General features: G+C 45.0%; 1 protein-coding gene across 5 annotated transcripts in view; it reads right to left on the bottom strand.

Moving 5' to 3' along the window:
* The window catches only part of SLCO3A1 (solute carrier organic anion transporter family member 3A1), a 402379-nt gene that overhangs the window by 329273 nt on the left and 54288 nt on the right, over nucleotides 1–18818 (bottom strand). The gene's annotated exons all lie outside the window — the stretch shown is intronic.

The raw sequence follows: 18818 nt of genomic DNA, 5'->3' as shown, positions 1-18818 counted from the left end.
GCCTCTTTTTCGTCTTTTGAGCAACAAGCAGGTGGACCCCACTTTCAGTTACAAGAGTGCTGTGGGGAGGTCAAACAGCCTTGAAGACCAGGCTAAGGTTGATCTGGAGGTCAGTGGGGAGCCAAGGGAGGTTCTTGGGCAGGAGACATCCCTCAGAGACACTATCCTGGTGGCGGGGCGTGGGATGGAGGGAGGAGGTACTGCCCCGGCAGCAATTTCAGTGGTGCTGGAGAGAAGTGAGGCTTCCACAGGCACGCACTGTCAGGACCACAGAGAAGGGCGCCTGTGTGGGGTGTCTCGGGAGCAAACAGCAGCAGAGCCACAGCTGACAGCCTGGGTCCAGGAAGATGGGGCCCAGAAGGACCTTGGGGAGTCTTCCTGGCTCCATATGGAGCCCGTGTGAGGGCTGAGAGAGCTGGGGAGAGCCCATGAGTGCAGAGAAGCTACACCTGGAAGCCCTTCTACTCCAAGGGGCACAGGACACGACAGCCCAGCAACCCTGCCCCCCGGGGAATGTGAGCTGTACTCGCAAACCACACGCCCAGCAGCGGGGCCCAGCAATGCTGAGAGCAGACGCAGAAACAGTCTGGCCATCAATCTCACGTTAAATTGAAGTCAAAGAAAGGCCCCAAGCTCCTGAACAGGGATCAGCACACTTTTTCCAAGAAGAGCCAGGTAGTAAATATTTCTGGCATCTGGACCACTCGGTCTCTATAGCGACTCTTCTACCCTGCCATCTGAGCGCCCAAGCCGCATCCCTGGGCAGGATCTAACTGATGACCATGGCTGCATTCCAAGAAAACTTTATTAACAAAAATAAGCCATGGCTGGACTTGGTCGCAGGCCACAGATTGCCAAAGTCCTGCTGGCTTCTCCACCATCCAATTCGGGAAACTGCCTTATTCCTGTGTCTGGCAATAACAATGCTGGCCGTTTATAACAAGTTTGCAAAGTGCTCCTGCTGCTGACATGGAAAAGCCGTTCTCGGCACAACTTCAATGCAAGCTTGTTTTCTAAGACCGTGGAAGGAATTTTCAAGCCCATATCAATTGCTTGTCTGATGGGCCAGGATGTGGTATCGCAGCAAAGGCAGGAAGGGGCCCAACCTCAAGAGCTCAGACAGTGTCTCCCTACGACGAAGTGGCAGCAGCAAGTGCATCAGGTGAGGGAGGCACACTGTGTGCTTCTGTTTTTTCACCTGATCAGCAGCCCCTTGGAGTGAGTCACTTAGGGCACAGGGGAAATAGCACACACAAGGTAGCCACTTGTGAATTCCGGGAACTGAGGTTTGTAGAACCAGGTATCAGAGGACAGCACAACAGTGAGCCCTGGAATTGCCCTGGTGGCAGACAGACTGCCCACCTGCCTCACAGGTCAGCCAGGGAAGACAAACAGTCAATGTTGCTTTATTACGTATTTTTTAACGCTGCCGTTAAAAAAAAGTATTTATTTGGCTGCGGCAGGTGTTACTTGTGGCACAAGGGATCTCTGATCTTCCTTGCAGCACAGAAACCCTTATTTGTGGCATGCAGGATCTAGTTCCCTGACTGGGGATTGAACTCGGGCCCCTTGCATTGGGAGTGTGGAGTCTCAGTCACCGGGCCACCAGGGAAGCCCTATGTCACTTTATTTCTGATGGAATGAATTAGCCCCTTTTATGACCACATAATAAATGGGTGTAAATTTACAACAATAAAATTCTTAAAAACAACAGAATAAGAATTACACAGAGAAACTGTTGTGCAGACATGTCTCTGACCTCCAGCCCAAGCCACAGGCATCAGCGTGTTTTGGAAAAGGGTGAGAAGAGAGGTGGATGGAAGACAGGAGGGATTTTGAAAGCCACACACTAGCCATGCATTTAACACGCCTGCAACTCCCTTTCCTGCTCTGTAATACAGAGGTGATGATTCTTCCTTTGAACCTTGCCACATGGTTAAAATGAGAAGGAAACACTCTGTACAATGTGACTGTGACTGCAGTTATGCCTGAGGTTGCGAACGTGCAACATGGCCATACCTTTCCTGGAAGCAGCATCTGCCAGCCCTCTCTGCACCTGGGTCTTTAATAAGAGACTATCGCTTCCCTCTGATCATTCTGTCTGAGACCCAGAGTCCTTGATCCTCTTTCCTTAGAAAGACCTCACTCACCTGTGTCTCTTAGACTTCCTGTGTCCTTCTGCATTATTTGCATCTTTTTCAGACTATTTCCCCCTCTAGTCTCTGTTTCTTGCTTTCTCTCTTCTCCTGCTTACATTCTCCCCTGCTGCTGCTGCTGCTAAGTCACTTCAGTCGTGTCCGACTCTGTGCGACCCCATAGACGGCAGCCCACCAGGCTCCCCCGTCCCTGGGATTCTCCAGGCAAGAACACTGGAGTGGGGTGCCATTTCCTTCTCCAATGCAAGAGTGAAAAGTGAAAGTGAAGTCACTCAGTCGTGTCCGACCCTCAGAGACCCCATGGATTGCAGTCTTCTAGGCTCCTCCATCCATAGCATTTTCCAGGCAAGAGTACTGGAGTGGGGTGCCATTGCCTTCTCCGACATTCTCCCCTAAATAGACCTAAAAGTACAACAGAGGCATCTTTTTTTAATTTTTATATTTAGTGAAATCTTATGTTCATTTAATTCTAAGAGACTGTGTCATATTTTATGATCCTCTTCTTTAAAAAAAAAAACCCAAAAAACTCTAAATTTGCTTCCTACTTATGAGTCTCACCATTGCTTTTTCTCTGTAGCTCAGTGGTCCACTGCAGAAAAACAAGGGTTTCCTGCCCCTGCTGGGCACAGATAATAGAATTTTCTTTCACTCAGTGACTGAGCCATAAAGGCATTACCAGAAACCTCTGGCATCAGTCCTATTATTAATAGTCTGCGTTTAGTACCTTTCACAGGACTTGAGACCATTCTTTGAATTCACAATTTATGTGGTGCCAGGACTCTTTTATTAGAGAAACTTCAAGAACAATAGAAGTTAAATGATTTCCTCAACGAGAATTACATTCAACAGAAAAGTAGAGAGGACCGGTCTTAAGAGATTTCCATCTGATACGCTAACAATGTACACACACACATACTCTCTAGACAGAGCCGTGTTCACTGAATCAGACTCACTACATGCCCTAGAGCCTCTGCTTAGTGTTAGATGGACTGAAAACCCCAGACTGAGCAGCTGTGCCAGGTCCTAATCGCAGGGTTGCAGATGCCCTTAACCAGCTCATAGTATAATAGACAAGACAACTATGAAGACAGCTATCACAAAGGGCCAATAGAGCTGCTCTCGGCCAGAATGAAGAGAAGCACGGTTAGTACCCAAAGAAGCACTTGAGTTTGTACCCAGGCACGTGGGAGGAACGTGGCCTCCAGGCAGAGGTACCTTCCGGAATGGGGGAAAGATTCATTACAACCCAAAGAACACTTATTTACTTATCCAGGGATGGTCTTGCAGGCTTTATTGACATAGCGATTATTCATGATGATTATATATGATGATTCCAAGAGGTGGGTCATATAATTACCCAGGTTTACAGATGAGAAAGCTGAAGCTGGAGAAGACGACTGTCCCACTGATGGCCACGCGGCTGGCGAGCTGAGGGGCCAGGACTGACGCCCAGCCCCACTGACTCCACACTCGAGTGACTGAGCACTCGGCTCCCTGCCAGGGGAGGTACCCCTGACCTCAGTGGAGAAGGCTACCGGGCTCTGTCAGCTAAGCCCGCTGTTTAAAAAAATGTGGAAGAAAGTGAGTGTTAGTACTGAGTGCTGTCCGACTCTTTGTGACCCCATGGACTGTAGCCCGCCAGGCTCTGCTGTCCATGGGATTCTCCAGGCAAGAACACCGGAGTGGGTAGCCATTCCTTCTTCCAGGGGATATTCCCCACCCAGGAATCAAACCTGAGTCTCCTGTATTGCAGGCAGATTGTTTTTGCCATTTGAGCCACCAGGGAAGCCACCCCCCCACCACCCCTAGCCGAATGGAGTTACTATTAAAAGCTGTGCAGGAAGGGACTTCCCTGGTAGTCAGTGGCTAAGACTTCAGGCTTCCAAAGCAGGGGGCTTGAGTTCAATTCCGGATCAGGGAACTAGATTTCACATGCCACAACTAAGAGTTTGCATGCTGCAACTAAAGACCCCATGTGCTGTAACAGAGATCAAAGGTGCCGAGTGCCACAGCTAAGACTCGGTGCAGCCAAATAAAGAAAACTGTCTAAAAACCATATAAAGTACATAACCAGTGCGAGTTTGATGTATGACAGAGGGCTCTCAAAGTCGGGGCTCTGTGACAACCTGGAGGGGTGGGGGATGGAGGGAGGTGGGGGGGTTCACGAGGGAGGGGACACATGTACATCTATAGCCAATTCATACTGATGTATGGCAAAAACCATCACAATACTGTAATTATCTTCCAGTTAAAATAAATAAATACACATTTTTAAAAAGCTATGTAGGAAGGAAAAACATTATGAAGTCATAGAAATTTTAAAAATTCTGGGTTGAACAAAGATAAATAGGTTTCTTTACAAAACTATGAGAGATCTCCCAAAGGAAATATTCATTGTTCATTATCCATTGAGATATATAGTTTTAGAAACTGCTGACAGTGGAGGCCTTCTTTTTTCAAATACTGTGGATCCCTTGAGAAAATATATATGTAATTTTAGAACACTAGGATAAAGCTGATGAGATATGGTTTTCATTAAGTACTAAAAAAAGTTCTGCTTTCCCTAGGAACTAATTTTATCGTTTCCCATTCCCGTGGCCCCAGGCACCTCCAACCAAAGACTATTAAACAGGAACGACTAGAGCTGTATTTCCCTTTTTGCTTTGCACACCAGGAATCTCTTGACTCAAGCCTGGAGCCATGCTAAAGCAATAACAGTGGGCCACCTGATGCAAAGAGCCGATTCACTGGAAAAGACCCTGATGCTGAGAAAGACTGAGGGCAAGAGGAGGAGGGGACGACAGAGGAGGAGACAGTGGGATGGCATCACCGACTCAGTGGACATGAATTTGAGCAAACTCTGGGAGATGGTGAAGGACAGGGAAGCCTGGCGTGCTGCATTCCGTGGAACTGCAAAGAGTTGGACACAACGGAGCAACGGAAAAACAATGCCAGAGCTATACTTAAACATTTCTTTTTCTGCCTGGTCTCCTGATTTTACTAGTAATCCCACAGGAGTATGCTATACATAAACTGCTTCTACCAGGACAGTGTACAAAGCCATTACTTATAAATTCCTCAAGAGCAAACACCAGACAGGTAAAGTTAAGTCCTAAATACCACGATAATCTACTTCCAACTAATTATATTCTCTCTCAGCAATGAACCACCCAAATAAGCTGATAAGAAAATAATACGGTTGCCAAAGCCTGTTCACCCAGGCGTAAGATAAACAGGGGTCAGAACAAAACACTGCTTGCTCCTGTGCATTAAAAAAGCTTCCAGAAGACTCAGATAGTCCGGTTTTGGTGTCAGAGTAATGAAGGAAACAGCTACACACCTGAAGAGTTCATCTTCCCCACGCTACTCACACCAGCTCACTGCTCAAATCCAGTTACAGATCCTTCTACTGTCATTTCAGTGCATCTCAGGCACAGCACACCCGCAAGTTTCACTGGGGACACACGTTCATGGATGGAGGGAATGACAGACGTTCCTGCCAAAATGGATGTTGAGGATGACCTAGACGCCTCCAACACTTGACTGGGAGGACCCAGGAGCCCAGAGTGGAGACATGTTAGTCCAGGATCACATGCCTACAGGACAAGGGAATGGCAACCCACTCCAGGATTCTTGCCTGAAGAATCCCATGGACAGAGGAGCCTGGCCAGCCAGACCCCACAGACAATGGGGTTGCAAAGAGGCAGACACAACTGAAGCAACTTAGCACACACACACACATGCTTACAAGTGACAACAATGCTTCCTGATGCTCAGTCCATGTCCCCCAACCCATGTTAGAAACAAGCCCTCAGCACCACTTGGCCTCACTCCCTGCTGAGTAAAATAGTCTATGACTTGTTGGATGCAGCTTACCTTGTTTAAGGAGATAAAACTGCTGTGCCAATATACGAACTAAGTACCCACAGGGGTCCCTGTAACTGATTAAAAAGCTCGAGAAGTAGACCTAAGTGTGGATGTGACAACAGTATCTCTTCCTGCTGGATCCTGATGTGGGAGGTAACTCGGGGCAGAGCTAGGAGAGGGGTGCCCACTTGAGCTCCAGCCTCCCCCCACTCAACACGGCTCCCTCTGCCCAGCCATCCCTCTTTCTCTCCTGAAGAACCCCCTCCTCCACATTGCATCCTTTTATCTCTCTTTCCCCTCCACTGGCTGCATCTCCATTCTCTCCCCAAGCTGCCCAATGCCCATCCATGTCAAAACCAAAACTTAAAATCACCTTCTGGTCACTGCCATTGTTCATCTTTCCTTCCACGCTTGGGACTTCCCTGAGCATCCAGTGGCTAAGACCCCGAGCTCTCAATGCAGGGGGCCCAAGTTCCATCCCTGGTCAGGGAACTAGATCCCACGTGCCATAGCTAAAGATCCTGTGTGCTGCAACTAAGACCCAACACCGCCAAAATAAATAATATTTAGAGAAATACAAAAGAAAGTCCATGTTCACAGAGTAGACGGCCCTGCTCTTCACGCTCAAGTCAACACGGTGCAGTGGCACTCTCCGACTCTGCTAGGGCGGTGGAAGCTGCTCCTGCTAAAACTTCCCAAAGAGCTCCTACATCTGCAGTGGGTGTGCTATTTTCCTGCCCTCATCATCCGGGCTTTCTTTGACCTCTGACCCTGCCGGCCCCTCTCTCTCTCGTGACAAGCACCGCATAGCTGCCCTCCCTCCATATTCTGCCCTTGTCCTGCTCTGTCTCCGGTTTGTGTCTTGTTCCCTTGGCCAGGATTCTCCAAGGTCACCTCTGAGGGTTCTGGAGTCACTGCTCTGTTCTCCCAGGAGGGTCTCCACACGCTCCGCCTCCCACATGCTCATGACCCCCGCTCCCTGCCTGCAGCCCCGGACGGTCACCGCACCCAGCTTCCACAGCTCCCAGCACGGAATTCTACCCCCCTCACACTCAGCAGGCCCAGCCTCTCTGACCTCTGTCTCCGGGGACATCATCTGCCCGGTCCCAGGCTGCAGAAACCCCCGGCCCTCCTCGGTCCCTCATCCCACTGGCCTCTGCTCCACCGTCTCTCCCTCCCCATCCTCCCGCTCCTTCCTCCAGTCCCCAAAGGTCTCCCTCTTGCTCATCCCCTCTTCTTACCCGATTTCTCCTCAGTGCACCTGCAGGGACTGCTGTCCTCTTTGCTGTCTCACCTCGCTCAGTCCATCCCCAATTAATTCTCCACGTAAAACTCTCCAGTGACGCCCACTGCCAACTAGGAAAGCCCAAGTTCCCCGTCCTGGGTCGCCAGACCCGCGGAGATCCAGACACATTCTGCTTCTCCATCAGCTTCCTGCACAAGGAAGGGTCAGCAAGCCCTGCTCTCACTTTCCTACCCTGGTCTGCAAATGAAGAAATACCATCCATTCCACACCCAGTCTCCACAGAAACCCCTACTTATCCACCAACAGGCAGTTCAAATGACACCTCCTCCATGAACATCCCCTGTCTTTACCTTCTCCCTGGCCAACACTGTTTTGGCCTGTCCAGTGTAGCTCATGAAGAATGAAACTCCTTGAGAGCAAGAGTTGTTTTATCATATCTGCAACCCTGCTTCTGAGCACTGAGGAGGGTCCAGGGAGGATATGCCAGACACTACATACAGCTGTCCTGCTCAACAGTGGCCCACCAAGGTGGTGAGCAGGGACAGAATTCAGTCCGGACCCCATTTGTGTCCACTGGTGGCAAAAGTACAATTCCCCACAGATGTGATGGCTCTGCACAGGCACACAGCAGCCTGGGTTGGTAAACACACATTCTAAGTTCCCCTGTCCTCCTGAAGTTCCCCAGCGGTCCTCCCCTCTGTGCAAGTACCTAAAGAAGCCAACCAAACGTGTGTATAGTCAAAGCTATGGTTTTTCCAGTAGTCATGTATGGATATGAGAGTTGGACCATAAAGAAGGCTGAGCGCCAAAGAATTGATGCTTTTGAACTATAGTGCTGGAGAAGACCCTTGAGAGTTCCTTGGACTGCAAGGAGATCGAACCACTCAATCCTAAAGGAAATCAACCATGAATACTCACTGGAAGGACTGCTGCTAAAGTTCCAAAATTTTGGCCACCAGGAGATCCAACCAGTCCATTCTAAAGGAGATCAGTCCTGGGTGTTCATTGGAAGGACTGATGCTAAAGCTGAAACTGCAATACTTTGGCCACCTCATGCGACGAGTTGACTCACTGGAAAAGACTCTGATGCTGGGAAAGGTTGGGGGCTGGAGGGGAAGGGGACGACGGAGAATGAGATGGCTGGATGGCATCACCGACTCTGTGGACATGAGTTTGAGTGAACTCCGGGAGTTGTTGATGGACAGGGAGGCCTGGCGTGCTGTGATTCATGGGGTCGCGGAGAGTCGGACATGACTGAGCGACTGAACTGAACTGAACTGATGCAAAAAGCCGACTCATTGGAAAAGACCATGATCCTGGGAAAGATTGAGAGCACAAGGAGAAGCGGGCAACAGAGAATGAGGTGGTTGGATGGTATTGTCAACTCGATGGACATGAGTTTGAGCAAACTCCGGGAGATAGTGAAGGACAGGGAAGCCTGGAGTGCTGCAGCCCATGGGGTCCCAAAGGGTCAGACACAACTGAGTGACTGAACAGCAACAAAAGCAGCAGCTTGGCCAAGCTGTTCTGTCCACCCTTGGAACCTGATACAAGGACATTTCTGAAATGTGGGAACCATGCTAATTAATTGCTTAGTGCAACAGGGCAGACCTGGTCTCAAACTCAATACAGTATACGGGCAGCACTTGGACGTTTCAGGTAGTTCCTGGCGCTGGGAGAAAAAGACAGGGAGGATATGCCAGACACTACATACAGAGGCCCAAGACAAAGACTCAACAACATTTGGCCTCAACAAGGCACAGAGCCATCTGTTCCTCGGGTCCCACAGTCTCTCCTCCTCGCGCCTGCGGTTTCTCCGAGAGCTGCCCTCATTTCCTCCACACTTCAAGCATCACTTACTGAAGATGATCTGTGGGTCAGAGGGACTGATTGTGGGCAAGGTACTAGGCCAAGGATATGGGAACTGAAGTCCTAGGTGGGCCCCAACCCCTCCCTGATATAACACAAGCTAACATTTCACAGCACTTACAGTGCGCCAGGCACTGCTCCTATCACTCTCTGTGTAGTAATCCTCTTCATTCTCACAATAATCCCATTAGGCAGGTACTATTATTATCCCCGTTTTTTGGTTAACGAGGCAGAGGCCCAGAGGTTAAGTAATATGCCAAAGTTCTTTCAGGTAGAAAGGGTCAGAGTTAACTAAAGCCCAGGAGGTCTGGTGTCAGGCTGCATACTTTTAACTGAGGCCAGATTTTTCTGCCACGTGGTTTTTCCTCTCTAAAAGATGGGAAAAGATAATGGGGTGAGAATAGCAGTGTGAGCAGCTTAACAAAACCCCTTTCCAGCGTGGGATGAATTGAGAGAGTAGCAACGACATATATACACTACTGTGTATAAAACAGACAGCTAGTGGGAAGCTGCTGAAAACCTCAGGGAGTCAGCCCGGAGCTCTGTGATGACCCAGAGGGGTGGGATACGGGGGAGGGTGGGAAGGAGGCTCAAGAGAGAAGGACCATATGTACACAAATAGCTGATTCACTTTTTGTACAGCAAAAACTAACACAACATTATAAAGCAACTATCCTCCAATTAAACTTAAAAATCCTCTCCTCAAAGAACAATGCTCAAACCAGATAAAATTGTCAAAAAAAACCATTTCAAGACTCTAGAAACCGATGAAAACATATAACAAATTGAGGAGCATTTCTTCAAGAAGAACTTCTGAATCTCTGTCAAGAACAGTGGGGGTCTGGGTTCCCTCCCTGGCTCCCATGCCCCTCCCGTTGACCCAGGGGTCCTACCAGGTAGACTGGCCTTGACAACCAGCGGCCATGTGGTTGGAGGGAGTCCACTGGATTTGCAGTGGATGCGAAAACCCACATCCCATGGTGCTGTAAGTAAGAATAACAATCCCAACAGCAAATGGACAGGGGAGTCCACTTCAGCTACACTGAGGTCCTGATGCCAGCTGGGCCCAGCAACCGACTGGCTGACTGGACAGAAAATTAACAGAAAGACCAAGCATACAGTCCTGCCTGGATAAGCCCCCCACAGATCTCCGGTTGACTGAAAGGCCATGCACAAGTGGAGAAGAGAACAGAGAGGGTCCACTTTCTCTCCTCACTCCTGCCTGGGAGCCTGTGTGCAGAGAGCCCAGAAGAAAGTAAAGGCTGGGAAGATGCAAAAGCTGCCTTAAGTCTGAATAAAAGCATAGTGCTTGAGGCATCTGGAATGACCAACCATTGACTATGCAGACACAGAGGTGACTCCCAGGAAGAAAGACTTAAAAATAAAACAATAATTTAAAACATGAAACATACACATACAAGAATTAAAAACCAAAAACAGAGCCAAGATATCCATGACCATACACCAGGAGAGAGAGAGATTCCACAGATTTGCTCTAGGTACGTAATTAAACAGTGATAACAAACAAATCCAGAGAAGGCAATGGCAAGCCACTCCAGTACTCTTGCCTAGAAAATCCCATGGATGGAGGAGCCTGGTAAGCTGCAGTCCGTGGGGTCGCTAAGGGTCGGACACGACTGAGCGACTTCACTTTCACTTTTCACTTTCACACATTGGAGAAGGAAATGGCAACCCACTCCAGTGTTCTTGCCTGGAGAATCCCAGGGACGGGGGAGCCTGGTGGGCTTCCGTCTATGGGGTCACACAGAGTCGGACACGACTGAAGTGACTTAGCAGCAGCAGCAGCAACAAACAAATCTCACTTGGAGAGTGAGGGTGTACACAGAAAACTGAATCCAGAGTTGCTAGAATATATTATCTAATACACTCAATTTTTCATAAAACATTAAAAGTCATGAAAAAGGAAAAAAAAAAACAGGAAGCAGTCTTTCCTTTCTCAGGGGAAAAATGTAATCAACAGAAGTTGAGGCAAAGTGGGTCCTCGCTATTGGACATGACAAAGACTCAGAGCACCTGATATAAATGTTTAAAACACTAAACAAATCCATGTTTAAAATTTTAATAACAATATCATAATAATCCAACGAATGGAGAATCTGAATAAAGACACAATTATTATAACAACAAGAAGAAACAAAATGGAAATTTTGCAGTTGAAAAGCATGACTGAAATTAAAATTTCACCAGAGAGGCTCAATATCAGATGTGAGATGTCAGAAGAAATAATCAGTGAACTGGAAGATAAATTAATATAGCATCAATCTGAAGAACTGAGAAGAAAAATGAACAGAAGCTCAGAGACCTATGGGGAACCAGTAAATATATGAATATATATATAATGGAAGTCCATAAGGTAAGAAGAGAGAAAAAGGGCAGAAAGAGTATTTGAAAAAAGTAAAGGCTAAAATATCCAAAATTTACTAAAAAAAAAAAAAATCTATAGGTTTAAGAAGCTCAACACACCCCAAGTAGGGCAAAAGCAAAGAGATCTATGCCCAGACACATTATAACTTGTTCCCTTACTAAAAGGCAAAAAAACCAACAGATGACCTTCAAAGAAGTAAGGAGAAAATAAAAGAAAACTCATCACATACAAGTGATGTTCAATAAGATTAAGAGCTGACTTCTCATTGGAAACAAGATAAGACAGAAAGCAGTGGAATAGCATATTTAAAGAATTTAAAGAAGAAACTATCAATCACAAATCCCATGACCAACAAAACTATCATTTGAAACTGAAGGCAAAATAAAGATATTCTGAGATAAACAAGACTGGAAGAATTCATTGCTAGCAGATCTTCCTTGCAGTGAATACTAAAGGAATTCCTTCAGGTGGAAAGGAAACCACACCATACAGTAACACAAATGTATACATTAAGAAAGAGTGTCAGGAAAATTAAATATGTGGGTAAACACAAAAGGCTATATATTTTTCCTTTTAACTTCTTTTAAAGGTATAGGATTGCGGACTTCCCTGGTGGCTAAGAATCCACCCCAATGCAGAGGACACAGGTTTGATCCCTGGTCCAAGGAGATTTCACATGCCACAGAGCAACTAAGCCCACGTGCCACAACTACGGAGCCTGCACTCTAGAGTCTGAGAGTCGCAACTACTGAGCCCACGCGCCCAAACTACTGAAGCCCGTGCACCTAGAGTCTGTGTTCTGCAGCGAGAGAAGCCGCCCAGAGAGAAGCCCACAGCACACGAAAAATCGCCCTCACTGGCTGCAACTAGAGAAAGCCCAGTGCACAGCAGCGAAGACCTAGCATGGCCAAAAATAAACAAACAAATAAATAGAAGTATACAATTTACATGAAGACAATATGAAAAAAAATTAAAAAGAGTGCAAGAGTTTTCTCAAATTTGATGATACTCAAATATTTAAAAAATAAATAATAAAAAGTATAGGATACATTAAACAATAAATGTAATGTTTAATTTACAACAAATACAGATGTAATATATATATGGCAGTGGCACAAATGAGGAGGAAAAATCAAGCTGTATTGGAGCAAAGTTTCCATGTTTTATAGGAATTAAGCTCATACTAATCTGAAGTAGACTGTGATAACTTAAGATGCATATTGTAGATGCAATCACTAGGAAAATAACTCAAAACATAAGGAGAGAAGGAATTAAAATAAAATATAACTATTTAACACAGAAGAAGGCAATAAAGAAAGAGGAAAGAAACCAAAAAGATATGAGATATAAAACAAGTTACAAAATGGGAGATGTAAACCTAATGACATCAAACTAATAAGACAGCCCCAAAATAAATGAAGCAGAAATTGACAAACGAAAGGAGAAATAAACAATTCGATGATAACAGATACAGAGCTTAATATCCCTCTTAATAACTGATAAAACAACTAGAAAGAAAATCAGTTAAGAATAGAGATCTGAACAACACTTTCTACCAATGTTACAACTTAACAATAAAATGACAGACAACCCAATTTTAAAAATAGGCAATTTAAACAGACATTCCACCAATGCAAATGCCTAATAAGCATTTAAAACGATGCTCAGCATCTTTAGTTTTCAGGGAAATGCAAATGAAAATCATAAAGTACTACTACTCGCCCACTAGAATGGGTGTAATAAAAAATATACAGACAATACGAAGCATTAACAAGGATATGGAGAAACTGGAAAACTCTGTATGAGTCTGATAGGAATGAACAGATGAAATGCTATACTCACTTTGAAAAACAACTGGGTGGTTTCTTAAAAAGTTGTATATAAATTTACCACATGCATGTAAATTGGTACAGCCACTATAGAGAACAGTATGGAGGTTCTTTAAAAAACTAAAAATAGAGCTACCATATGACCCAGCAATTCCACTCCTGGGCATATACCCCGAGAAAACCATAATTCAGAAAGATGCATGCAGCACTTTCAGTGCAGTTGAGTACACCACTATTTACAGTTGCCACGACTTAGAAACAACCTAAATGTCCATCAACAGAAGAATGGATAAGGAAAATGTGGTACATATATACAATAGAATATTACTCAGCCATAAACAATAACAAAACAATGCGATCTGTGCATAATGGATGGACCTAGAGATTATTGTACTAAGTGAAGACTGAGAAAGACAAATATCACATGATGTCAATCATATGTGAAATCCAAAGTAATATGATATAAGTGAATTTATACACAAAAGAGAAACAGACCCACAGACATAGAAAACAAACTTATGGTTACCGAAGGGAAAAGGTGGGGAAAGGATAAATTAGGAGTTTGGGATTAACATATACACACTACAATACTACATCCAAGGTCAGGAGCAGAGGCCGAGAGGAGATACCCACGTCCCAGATCAGGAAGGGTGGATGTGAGGAGACACCCCACGTCCAAGGTAAGGAGCAGCAGCTGCGGTTTGCTGGAGTAGCTGTGAAGAGGTAACCCCACCTCCAAGGTAAGAGAAACCCAAGTAAGACAGTAGATGCTGAGAGAGGGCATCAGAGGGCAGAAAAACTGAAACCACAATCACAGACAACTAGCCAGTCTGATCACACGGACCACAGCCTTGTCTAACTCAGTGAAACTAAGCCATGCCATGTGGGGCCACCCAAGACGGACGGGTCATGGTGGAGAGGTCAGACAGAATGTGGTCCACTGGAGAAGGGAATGGCAAACCACTTCAGTATTCTTGCCTTGAGAACCCCATGAACAGTAGGAAAAGGCAAAAAGATAGGACACTGAAAGATGAACTCCCCAGGTCGGTAGGTGCCCAATGCTACTGGAGATCAGTGGAGAAATAACTCCAGAAAGAATGAAGGATGGAGCCAAAGCAAAAACAACACCCAGTTGTCGATGTGACTGGTGACAGAAGCAAGGTCAAATGCTGTAAAAAGCAATATTGCATAGAAACGTGGAATGTTAGGTCCATGAATCAAGGCTAATTGGAAGTGGTCAAACAGGAGATGGCAAGATTGAATGTCGACATTCTAGGAATCAGCGAACTAAGATGGACTAGAATGGGTGAATTTAACTCAGATGACCAATATATCTAATACTGTGGGCAAGAATCCCTTAGAAGAACTGGAGTAGCCATTATAGTCAACAAAAGAGTCTGAAATGCAGTACTTAGATGCAATCTCAAAAATGACAGAACGATCTCTGTTTGTTTGCAAGGCAAACCATTCAATACCATGGTAATCCAAGTATATGCCCCAACCAGTAATGCTGAAGAAGCCAAAGTTGAACGGCTCTATGAAGACCAACAAGACCTTTTAGAACTAACACCCAAAAAAGATGTCCTTTTCATTATAGGGGACTGGAATGCAAAAGTAGGAAGTCAAGAAACACCTGGAGTAACAGGCAAATTTGGCCTTGGAGCACGGAATGAAGCAGGGCAAAGGCTAACAGAGTTTTGCCAAGAGAACGCACTGGTCATAGCAAACACCCTCTTCCAACAACACAAGAGAAGACTCTACACATGGACATCACCAGATGGTCAACACCGAAATCAGATTGATTATATTCTTTGCAGCCAAAGATGGAGAGACTCTATACAGTTAGCAAAAACAAGACCAGGAGCTGACTGTGGCTAAGATCATGAACTCCTTATTGCCAAATTCAGATTTAAATTGAAGAAAGTAGGGAAAACCACTAGACCATTCAGATATGACCTGGATCAAATCCCTTATGATTATGCAGTGGAAGTGAGAAACAGATTTAAGGGACTAGATCTGATAGATAGAGTGCCTGATGAACTCTGGACGCAAGTTCGTGACATTGTACAGGAGACAGGGACCAAGACCATCCCGAAGAAAAAGAAATGCAAAAAAGCAAAATGGCTGTCTGAGGAGGCCTTACAAACAGCTGTGAAAAGAAGAGAAGCGAAAAGCAAAGGAGAAAATGACAGAAATACCCATTTGAATGCAGAGTTCCAAAGAACAGCAAGGAGAGATAAGAAAGCCTTCTTCAGTGATCAGTGCAAAGAAATAGAGGAAAACAACAGAATGGGAATGACTAGAGATCTCGTCAAGAAAATTAGAGAACAAGGGAACATTTCACACAAAGATGGGCTTGATGAAGGACAGAAATGGCATGGACCTAAGAGAAGCAGAAGATATTAAGAAGAGGTGGCAAGAATACACAGAAGAGGTGTAGAAGAAGAGGTGGCAAGAATACACAAAAAAGAGCTTCACGACCAAGATAATCACAATGGTGTGATCACTCACCTAGAGCCAGACATCTTGGAATGTGAAGTCAAGTGGGCCTTAGAAAGCATCACTACAAACAAAGCTAGTGGAGGTGATGGAATTCCAGTTGAGCTATTTCAAATCTTGAAAGATGATGCTGTGAAAGTGCTGCACTCAATATGCCAGCAAATTTGGAAAACTCAGCAGTGGCCACAGGACTGGAAAAGGTCAGTTTTCATTCCAATCCCAAAGAAAGGCAATGCCAAAGAATGCTCAAACTACTGCACAATTGCACTCGTCTCACACGCTAGTAAAGTCGTGCTCAAAATTCTCGAAGCCAGGCTCTAGCAATACGTGAACCCTGAACTTTCAGATGTTCAAGTTGGTTTTAGAAAAGGCAGAGGAACCAGAGATCAAATTGCCAACATCTGCTGGATCATGGAGAAAGCAAGAGAGTTCCAGAAAAACATCTATTTCTGCTTCATTGACTATGTCAAAGCCTTTGACTGTGTGGATCACAATAAACTGTGGAAAATTCTGAAAGAGATGGGAATACCAGACCACCTGACCTGCCTCTTGAGAAACCTATATGCAGGTCAGGAAGCAAGTTAGAACTGGACATGGATTAACAGACTGGTTCCAAATAGGAAAAGGAGTACGTCAAGGTCATATATTGTCACCATGCTTATTTAACTTATGTGCAGAGTACATCATGAGAAACCCTGGGCTGGAAGAAGCACAAGCTGGAATCAAGATTGCCAAGAGAAATATCAACAACCTCAGATATGCAGATGACACCACCCTTATGGCAGAAAGTGAAGAAGAACTAAAGAGCCTCTTGATGAAAGTGAAAGAGGAGAGTGAAAAAGCTGTCTCAGAGCTCAACATTAAGAAAACTAAGATCATGGAATCTGGTCCCGTCACTTCATGGCAAATAGATGGGGAAACAGTGGAAACAGTGGCTGACTTTATGTTTGGGGCTCCAAAATCACTGCAGATGGTGATTTCCGCCATGAAATTAAAAGAGGCTTACTTCTTGGAAGGAAAGTTATGACCAACCTAGACAGCATGTTAAAGAGCAGAGACATTACTTTTTCAACAAAGGTCCTAGTCAAGGCTCTGGTTTTTCTAGTAGTCTTGTATGGATGTGAGAGTTAGACTATAAAGAAAGTTGAGCGCAGAATTGATGCTTCTGAACTGTAGCGTTGGAGAAGACTCTTGAGAGTCCCTTGGACTGCAAGGAGATCCAACCAGTCCATCTTAAAGGAGATCAGTCCTGGGTGTTCATTGGAAGGACTGATGTTGAAGCTGAAACTCCAGTACTTTGGCCACCTGATGAGAAGAACTGACTCATTTGAAGAGACCCTGATGGTTGGAAAGATTGAGGCAGGAGGAGAAGGGGACAACAGAGGATGAGATGGTTGGGTGGCATCCCCGACTCAATGGACATGGGTTTGGGTGGACTCTGGGAGTTGGTGATGGACAGGGAGGCCTGTGTGCTACACTTCATGGGGTCGCAAAGAGTCAAACACAACTGAGCAACTGAACTGAACTGAACTACCATATATAAAAGAGATAAACAGCAAGGTTCCAAGATGTAGCACAGGGCACTATACTCAGTATCTTTTAATAACCTATAAAAGAAAAGAATGTGAAAAAGTATATATGTATATATACACACACATATATGTACATGTGTAACTGAATCACTTTGCTGTATACTTGATCCTAACACCACATTGTAAATCAACTATACTTCAATATAATAAAAATTCACCACATGACCCAGCCATTCCATTTGCAATTTTACCTAAAAGAATCAAAACATATGTCTATAGAAAGATTGCAAATAGCATTATTCATAACAATCCCAAGCTGAAAACAATCCAAATGATAAACAATGGTCAATGAATAAACAAAATGTGGTATCTCCATAAACAGAATACGAATCCAATCCAGTTTACCTAATAGTTACTAAATTATAATTCCAAGGAATAGTGTTTTGCAACAAAATGGAACTATCAAAACATTCTACAAACTAAATTAGCTTTGAAAAGATTATGTTAATTGAAAGAAACCAGATGAAAAACATTACATATTGTACTATTATTCCATTTACATGGACCATCCAGAAAAGGCAAACCTACAGAGAATCAAAGCAGGTGCCTGGGGCTGGGGATAGGTGAAACCTGACTGCAAATAGCCATAAGCAAGCTTGTTGGAGTGACAGACATGTTTTAAAACTGGACTGTGGGGATGGTTGCACAGTGTTAGAAACCTACCAAAAGATCACTGAATTGTATACTTAGAGTGAATGGATTTTACGGTATATTAATTACAACTCAATAAAATGGAAAAATAAGACAATGTGTACAAATAACCAAAATGTAAAGCAGAATGTGCTAAGTGCAGTAAGAAAATGGGGGTGGATAGGGGGGTTCATGAAAGACTTCCTGCAACAGAAATCTTTGGAGCTAGGTCTTACAGAACCACTAGAAGGTTGATAGATCAAGATGAAAGAAAGGGAAATCTGAGTGGAGAAAGCCTTCCTTACAGATTAAGGGACATATAAAAGGCTGGAGTATGTTTGCTGAACTATGCCATTGAAACTGAGCAGGACTCTGTGGGGCTCCTGTCCACAAAAGGGTTTCCATGTCCCCCATTTCTTGTTTGTAGGCTATAGGCTTCATTCAGCCTTCAAGACCTTCCCTGGGCTCCAAAGGACAGGTTCAAATGTGTGCTAACCAGGGAAAGGGAGATGACAGGGAGACGAGGGAGGAACAGTCAAGAAACCATAGTGCAATCTTTCGGCAGGGTCCCGATTCCTCCTCAAGGGATGGTCTGTAGGGGGGAGAAGGTAACTGTGCACTGCCCATAGGTACGCAAACCCCAGGCCAGTTGGAACCAGAAGGCGATGGTGCTGACTCCCCCTTACCTTACCATCAACCCATCAGAAGAATGTCCACAAGCAGATCATGCCCTCCATAAAACTC

The sequence above is a fragment of the Moschus berezovskii genome, chromosome 21 (genome assembly GCF_049115385.1).
Source record: "Moschus berezovskii isolate FMDL1 chromosome 21, NW_MosBer_1.0, whole genome shotgun sequence".
Taxonomy (NCBI): Eukaryota; Metazoa; Chordata; class Mammalia; order Artiodactyla; family Moschidae; genus Moschus; species Moschus berezovskii.
This window is presented reverse-complemented; position numbering and strand designations above follow the sequence as displayed.